The sequence below is a fragment of the Bufo gargarizans genome, chromosome 2, assembly GCF_014858855.1.
Source record: "Bufo gargarizans isolate SCDJY-AF-19 chromosome 2, ASM1485885v1, whole genome shotgun sequence".
In the NCBI taxonomy this organism is placed as follows: Eukaryota; Metazoa; Chordata; class Amphibia; order Anura; family Bufonidae; genus Bufo; species Bufo gargarizans.
The window spans coordinates 524,109,479-524,118,760 of NC_058081.1; positions in this window are offsets into that span (position 1 = coordinate 524,109,479).

Genomic DNA, 9,282 nt, shown 5'->3' on the forward strand with positions numbered 1-9,282 from the left:
TTTTGCTGCCACGGAGGAGGATGATGAGGATGAGGAGCTACCACTGCAAGAGGAGGAGTTGGAGGAGCAAAAATACGATGATGAGGATGGTACCGGACAACACACCCAATAGGTCCTAGTATGGGTTCGCAGCTGGAAAGAAGTGGCTCCTCGGGCACGCTGGCCAGAATGGCCACCTGTATGCACGCTTGCTTACACAGTGACAGGCATATCATTGACTTCAAGCAGTCTGATGATTAAAGGATAGTCATGCTTTTAGACTCTCTCTACCAAGGCAAAATGGGGGAATATTTTCCTCTGGCAGAAAGGGAGGACAAATTACATTACTACCAGGAAACATTGTACACAGCTTTCCGCAGCTTATGATAAGCAGACGCCTGCCACCAGCGTGTCTGAACGGGAGGCCCACTCCACGACCCTTCTCCTGCCGACATGAGCAGCAGCCATTTCAGTCTTTTCAACATGATGTAGCAGTTTTTTCACGTGCACATCCGGCTGAGGCCAGGCTCCTGCCTCAACCCCCAGGTTCAGACCTACCTAAACTATGGCCAGTCTCTGCCACATACCCAGTTCCCTGACCCCATGGATTTCTGGGCGGGCAGGCAGACTGGAACAGTGGCCCAAACTGGCACAGCACACTCTCTATCTTCTTTGTGCCCTGCCTCTAGTGTATTCTCAGAGAGGGTTTTCAGCATGCGGGGTGCGGATTGACACTCAAACGAACCATGTTGTCCTCCGCCAGTGTCCAAAACATCACCTTTGTCAAAATGAACCAAGCCTAGGTTGAGGAGGATTTGCTGTCTGCCTATTATCACGTTCTGTACGGCGGCTGCTGCTGCAAACTGTATCATGCTACTAATGCCTCTCAATCGTCATTTTACGTGTATTCACTTTCCACATGGTTGAAATTTTAACTTTTTTGGGCGTGCGGGGTAAGGGGTTAACGTGGTTGAAATTTTAAAGAAGTCAGTTTGCAGATAGTTATGATGAGGAGCCACAAAGAAATGACCAATACAAACAACCAAAGACATCGTGGCAGATACTGATTCATAAAATGGAGATCTTAAGCCAACATAAATGTTTATTTCTGTACATTACCATGCGTATTATTATACTATTGTGATATCACTGTGAGCATTATTACGGAACTATGGGGGAGATTTATTGTCTCCTGTGCACCTGAAAAGTGGCGTTAAAAGGTTTATATAGTATAACACCCCCAGCTCCACACAGTATATAGTATAACACCCTCCTGCCCCTCATAGTATATAGTGTAACAACCCTTGCCCCACACAGTATATGGTATCATACCTCCTTCCCTACATAGTATATAGTTATGATGAGGAGCCACAAAGAAATGACCAATACAAACAACCAAAGACATCGTGGCAGATACTGATTCATAAAATGAAGATCTTAAGCCAACATAAATGTTTGTTACTGTATTAAAGGGGTTGTCCGAGTTATGGAAAAAAATGAAATAGCACTGTAAGGATCCATTCAGACGTCCGTAGTGCATTGTGGATCTGCAAATTACGGATTCGCAATACACCCGGCTGGCACCCCCATAGAACTGCCTATTCTTGTCCGCAATTTTTTTCTGGAGCCGCGGACCGGAAGATCAAGGGCGCACTCCGGAAATGCGGATACGGAGAGCACATAGTGTCCTCTCCGCATCCATTCCGTCCCCATAGAGAATGAATTGGCCCGCACCCGTTCCGCAATTTGCGAAACGGATGCGGACCCATTATACGGACGTGTGAATCTGATGGTCAGCGATATATAACTAAGCTAAGCAAGTTTTAGGCAAAAAAATATCTATTTCCTCATTTCCCTAGTTCTCTTCTGGCCCTTTGTTTACTTGCAATAAAAACAATCTCTGCCCCTCCCCCTGCTCTGCTAAGGGAGTGGATACAAGAGCTGCCCTGAGTGACATGTCTGCCTGCTGGGAGACTCTGCAGCATGTTGTATGTGTAGAACTACAAGTCCCAGCTGTATAATGACACTGCTAAGGGAGTGTATACAAGAGCTGCCCTGAGTGGTATGTCTGCCTGTTGGGAGACTCAGCAGCATGTTATGTGTAGAACTACAAGTCCCAGCTGTATAATGACACTGCTAAGGGAGTGAATGCAAGTGCTGCCCTGAGTGACATGTCTGCCTGCTGGGAGACTCAGCAGCATGGTGTATATGTAGAACTACATGTCCCATCTGTATAATGACACTGCTAAGGGAGTGGATACAAGAGCTGCCCTGAGTGACATGTCTGCCGGCTGGGAGACTCTGCAGCATGTTGTATGTGTAGGACTACAAGTCTCACCTGTATAATGACACTGCTAAGGAAGTGAATACAAGAGCTGCCCTGAGTGACATGTCTGCCTGCTGGGAGACTCTGCAGCATGTTGTACTTGTAGGACTACAAGTCCCAGCTGTATAATGACACTGCTAAGGGAGTGAATACAAGAGCTGCCCTGAGTGACATGTCTGCCTGCTGGGAGACTCTGCAGCATGTTGTATGTGTAGGACTACAAGTCCCAGCTGTATAATGACACTGCTAAGGGAGTGAATACAAGAGCTGCCCTGAGTGACATGTCTGCCTGCTGGGAGACTCAGCAGCATGGTGTATGTGTAGAACTATAAGTCCCAGCTGTATAATCGTAAAAACTCAGATCCGATGGTATAGTCTAACCCCCCAGGCGTTCCCATGGTGACAGGGATGCTTGTCGGGGAGGAGTAAGCGAATATAATGAGGCAGTAAGGTTGCCAGAGGGGTGTTTTCATTCAACAGGTGCCCAGGAACACCCTCGAGTGCCCAAGTCCACCCCCCCTACAGAGCCCAAGCACGCCTCTCTCTCCTCGCATACACTACGCCCCCAGCCTTGCCATTGCTGTCACGTCCCCCACCCCCATCCCGGTTACGTCGCTAGTAGCCGATAACTCCGCCTACCCTTTCCTTCAGCTTCACCAACAGGCACAGGACCTGCGCTCTTCCAATTAACTGAGGGCATCAGCCTCAACTGTTTCACTGGGCATGCGCCAAAAACATCACTGGGCTCGGCGCATGCCCAGTGAAACAGTTGAGGCTAATGCCCTCAGTTAAACTGGAAGAACGCAGGTCCTGTGCCTGTTGCGATATTCGTGAATAATATTCGCTATTCGAATATTGGCGCTCAACACTAATAAGCAGCAGCCGGCAGTGCAAGGGGGCGGGGCCAGCACAGTGACGTCTTGTGTACAGATCTCTCAGGCTTGTGCACGAACATTATCAGAGCAGGGAGAGAAGCTGAGATCACAGGTCATGTGACCCTCAGTGAAATCTGAGAAACCAGACACTGGAGATAAAGTGAGTGAATTGGAAAGCTGTTACATCTGCTTAGTTAGAAACATAGAAAGAATAAAAAATAACTCGGACAACCCCTTTAATACCAATATTTTCTCAAAGTCCAGGCAATGCTTGGGCCTGCATCATGCCACTAATGCCTCCATTGTCAGTTGCTGTGTACTAACTTTCCACACAGTTGAAATGTAAAAAAAATTTGGGGTGAGGGGGGCTTAACGGTTGAAATAAAAAAAAATGTTGGGGGGTGGTCAGATGAAATTTGTACTTTTTTTTGGAGGGGGGGTTACATTTCTTTAAGCAGCATAAATGTGTGTGATTACTGGGTCAACATGAACATGAACATTCCAGGCAGGATGAAAGCTATCAGTAGACCTCTCCTTGCTGCCAATGCCCCATCTTGCCACTCTTGCCATCTGTCTGCCTTCCTACCATTATGTTTTGTATGGCTGCTGCATGCTGCGGCCTGCATCATGTCACTTGCCAACCATCACGTTCCCCAAAGACACTTTTTTTTCTACTCTCATAACACTGTGTTTTAACAACTTCTGCTCCCGATAAGGGACAATTTTTGGAAGCTTTGAAATATGAAAAAGCATAGCACACAGGGGAGGGGAAAAAAATTCTTTAAAAAATTAATTAAAAGAGATGTTTTCCTAACAATTCTTAGTCCTAGGAGACTAGAAGGGGTTATATACCAACTTTCAGGGCAATTGGAGCAACTTTGGTTCGGCCCAAATCGATTTGGGTCTGAACCAAACTTTTTCAAAAATTCTGTGAAACGAATCTCGACTGGTTCGCTCATTTCTAGTGCAGAATAAGCTTAAATGGGACAGAATGTTCTACTTAAAAAAAAACAGGAGAGTGTTTCTTGATCTTCCAGTACTAGATGGATGACTGAAACAGGCAAATTAGATGAAAATTCTCTGACATGTAGGATGCAGCGCCAAAAGGTAATTCAGCAGTGGCCAAACAATCCATATAAGCCATGTTCTTCTCAGAAGAGTCACCACATCTGAAGGAACCCGTGGATAGGAAAGCAGATTCACAATTTAAAAATCTTATACCCATTGGTGTAACTACTAGAGTAGTAGATGTGTCAGGTGCTAGGGGGCCCATCTTCTCAGTATATACAGTTAGAGCATTACGTCGGTGCTGTGACATCACTGATTTATTTCTGTACATTACCATGCGTATTATTATACTATTGTGATATCACTGTGAGCATTATTACGGAACTATGGGGGAGATTTATTGTCTCCTGTGCACCTGAAAAGTGGCGTTAAAAGGTTTATATAGTATAACACCCCCAGCTCCACACAGTATATAGCATAACACCCTCCTGCCCCTCATAGTATATAGTGTAACAACCCTTGCCCCACACAGTATATGGTATCATACCTCCTTCCCTACATAGTATATAGTATAACACCTCCTCAGGGGTGGAGTTACAAGCCTGGCAGGAAGTGAAGCTCACTCCATCTTAGAGTGAGCCTGGGAGAAGCACACAGGAGCTGTGTGAGGAGAATCCCTCGACATCCAAGCGTGGGAGCATCCTTCAGGGACCAGAGCTGCAGCCTAGTGGGGATGATCGTGTCCATGACCCTGATATTATACAGAGGAAGGGGAATTTCTGCCAGAAAAGCAGATGAGAGCTGAGGAGTAAAGCCACAGACACTGCGGTACCACATGCTTGTTGGAGAAACACTTGTTCCATTCACAGTCACCAGCTTATACAAAGCAGACGCGGGCTGGTAAGACTAATCGTGCAGGTACTTCATCACAGTTTTGGCGCCTAAGATCCTAGAGACTGACACCAGGCCTGTAGTCAGTTAGTTAGGTTTTCTATTTGCTGATAAGCTCCACAACAAATTCAAGCCAGGCCGGTGTGTATTCAGGAAAAACAAGCCAGGCTGGTGTGTATTCAGGAGGCACATGCTATCTGATCCGTTATTGGGGGGTTACTATAGCATGTAATAAGATTCTAAGCTGTTGTGCTGTACTGCAGGCTAGCCCCCATCACACATCCAAATAATTGTCCCTAATTCTAGGGTAATAACAGGTAAGGCGTGGCTGGTCTATTTAAGACCCGCCAGTAGGTACATTTACCAGTGATACCTCCAACATCCACCAGAGGGCGCCACGCTATACTTCACAAGGGTCTCAGCCTCCTGGCTCGGTGTATGTAATTGTATTCCTGTGTAACCAGTTCATTACCATGTTTAAGTAAAATACGGTTTTGGCAAAACTGGTGTTGGAGTTACTTTCCTCGTTCGTGACTTCTCTGTATCCTGGGGAGCCTTCCCCGGTGCACGGCTTGCAACTATGGTTGCCACCTGCCCGGGATTTCACTGGCAAAGCCGGTATTTTGTTCTTCCTGCCGATACCGGTATTTTTTTGTAATGACAACCTAGAGGATTCTGGACCATTGTGAAACGTGCAGTGTTCCGACAACCATTGTCCAAAAAGAATAGCAGCCCATCGTGACACTTTCTGGAGGATGTAGTGTTTCATCTATTGTCCCTGGATGATTCTGGACCATTTTTACACGTGCAGTGTTCCGACAACCATTGTCCCAGAAAAATGATGACCCATTGTGACACTTTCAGTGCTTCATCCATTACCTCTGGAGGACGCTGGCCCATTGTGACATATACAGTATTCCGTCCTTTGTCCCTGGAGGATGGTGGCCCACTGTGACATGTGCAGTATTCCATCCATTGTCCCTGGAGAATTCTGGACCATAGTGACTTATGTAGTATTCCATCCAGGGCTCGAGTCCTGCAGGAACGTCTGGGAACTGCGTTCCTGCACTTTTTTCTTAGCAGGAACGCCGTTCCCTTTCAGCAGGGCAGCGCATTGTGTCCCTCAACACTGTCGGCGCCCCGCTCTGGCGCAGCATGAAGAGAGGGACTGACACAAGGGAAGCGCCTCAAGTGTAGCGTGGCCGAGCTCTGTCCGGTCCGTGGTACAGGAGCTTTTGTTTCCTGTACCCGGCCGGACTGACAGGAAGTGCTCACTTAGTGTGCACTTCCTTTCAGTCCGGCCGGGTACAGAAAACAAATGCTCCTGTACCACGGACCAGACAGAGCTCGGCCACGCTACACCCGAGGTGGGTGGGGAGAAAGAGAGAGTGACAAGGGAGGGAGGGAGAAAGAGAGAGAGTGACAAGGGAGGGGGGAGAAAGAGAGAGAGTGACAAGGGAGGAGGGAGAAAGAGAGAGAGTGACAAGGGAGGGGGGAGAAAGAGAGAGAGAGAGAGAGAGAGAGTGACAAGGGAGGGAGGGGAAAGAGAGATAGTGACAAGGGAGGGAGGGGGGAGAAAGAGAGAGTGACAAGGGAGGGAGGGGGGAGAAAGAGAGAGTGACAAGGGAGGGAGGGGGGAGAAAGAGAGAGTGACAAGGGAGGGAGGGGGGAGAAAGAGAGAGTGACAAGGGAGGGAGGGATTGAGGAGAAAGAGAGTGACAAGGGAGCGCTGATGGAAAGGCACTGGGGGCTGCTATGAGGCTACTGGGGGCTGATGGAGAGGCACTGGGGGCTGATATGAGGCTACTGGGGGCTGCTGGAGAGGCACTGGGGGCTGCTGAGAGGCATGGGGCTCTTATCTGAGGTCTGATTGGGGGTCATCCATATTGGGGTCTGAGCTGAGGTCTGATCTGAGGTCTTATTGGGTTCTTATTAACATTGGTGATCTTATTGGGGCTGTTAGCTGAGGTCTGATTAACATTGGGGGTCTGATTGGTGGTCTGACCTGAGGTGTAATGAAAAATATTTTTTTCTTATTGTCCTCCTCTAAAACCTAGGTGCATCTTATAGGGCGAAAGATAAGGCACTTGCTTGCTCTTCCTCCCGACCTTCCCTGCCCTTTGTGTACGCCGCGTGCTGTGACTTCACGCGGAAGCACTGGATCTTGGGTGAGTTCCCACACTTTTTTCCCAGGACTTGACCCCTGATTCCATCCATTGTCTCTAGATGATACTGGCCCATTGTGACATGGGCATTGTTCAATCCGTTGTTCCTGGAGGATTCCTAACCATAGTGGCACATGCCGTGTTCTGACAACCATTGTCCCTGAAGAATACTGTCCCATTGGGACATTTGCTGTGTTTCAGCCATTCTCCCTGGAGGATGCTGTCTTATTGTGACAGGTACAGTGTTCTGACAACCATTGTTTCAGAATAACACTATACCATTGTGACATACGGTATGCAGTATTCCATCCATTGTCCCTGGAGGATACTGGCCCACTGTGACATATGCAGTATTCAGTCCCTTGTCCCTGGAGGCTGCTGTTCCATTGTGAAATGTGCAGTGTTCTGACAACCATTGTCACAGAAGAATGCTGGCCCATTGTGAGACTTTCAGTATTCTATCCATTGTCCCTGGAGGATACTGGCCCATTGTGACATTCGCAGTGTTCCATCCATTGTCCCTGGAGGATACTGGCCCATTGTGACATGTGCTGTGTTACATATACTGTCCATGGAGGATGCTGTCCCATTGTGACATGCACAGCGTTTCATCCATTACCTCTACAGCAGGGTTTCTCAACTCCAGTCTTCGGGACCCACCTACCAGTCATGTTTTCAGGATTTCCTTAGTATTGAGCAGGTGATATAATTAGTGTCCATGCATCAGGACTTAGCACAGGTATTCATTCTGTGAGATAACCTCAAATCCTGACCGGTAGGTCATTTAAAAGCTAAAACTGCCCCGACATGTTTCACCAGTATTCTGGCTTCTTCAGGGGTAAATGGGCAGCCATGAGTGACCCCAGCCAAATGGAGGTTTAAATACAGTGTGTGAAAATTGACAGGCTTGCCGTCCTATCAACTACAGGGCAAGACTGTAGTTGATAGGACGGCAAGCCTGTCAATTTTCACACACTGTATTTAAACCTCCATTTGGCTGGGGTCACTCATGGCTGCCCATTTACCCCTGAAGAAGCCAGAATACTGGTGAAACATGTCGGGGGGCAGTTTTAGCTTTTAAATGCTGCGCACCACTCCACTGTCAACTAGCAAATAGTAGTCCGGCTGGTCCACATTGCTATGTTCGGTTCAATAATTATTTAGATACGGTATCTATTACTGTGTGCAACATCCGTTTGCAGTGCTAACTGCCACTAACATATTTGTCAGTCTGAGAGCATATGAGACGTTTAAAGCGTTAATTTCATAGTGGGTTGATACATCAAGTCTCCCTCTATGTTACATGGTTGGTTTGACAACCCTACTCAGCTGGCAATAACACTGCAAACCGTGTTACGGCAGTATTTTGCTTCTATAGTGATAAGGGTGAGAGATAGTGCACAAACACCTCTATTAGTGGCGACTGTGTTTTTAACATCCCTTTATTTTTTGGTTCAGTTTAAGAACTAGTTTTTAAAATATATCATAATAAAAGTGAAGTATTAATTTTCACCTGGGTCAAGATAGGTTCTATTGCCTGTTTAGGCATTTGTAAATAAACTAATATTGCATGGCCATGCTTAAAATTTCGGACTCTTTATGAATATCCCATCAATCCCAGACGCATTTCGAAATAGATCCCCATTTCTTCCTCAGTGGGGTTGTTCATATTTAAGACTCCAAGACCTTATATACCTGTCTGTTAATTGCTGGGCGGATCCCAGCAAATCAAGGAAAGAACGCAGCACATGGGTCAGGGGTGCACCCCCATACACTCCACCTTAGAACTTACTTGAAATCTTATGGACATTTTATGATATATAGAAGGATTCGCAAACCAGTATAGTATATGTGCATGTATTGATTTTAGCTATATTACCTAATATTATGTGCAATATATTATATTCAATTGTATTTTGAAATCTAAAAGTGGAAATGCGATTTAGAAACATCGGCTGTTATTATTATGATATTCTGCAACTACTAACCAAAAAACGCATGCACGCTGAATAAATCGCATCAAAGACGCATCATTACC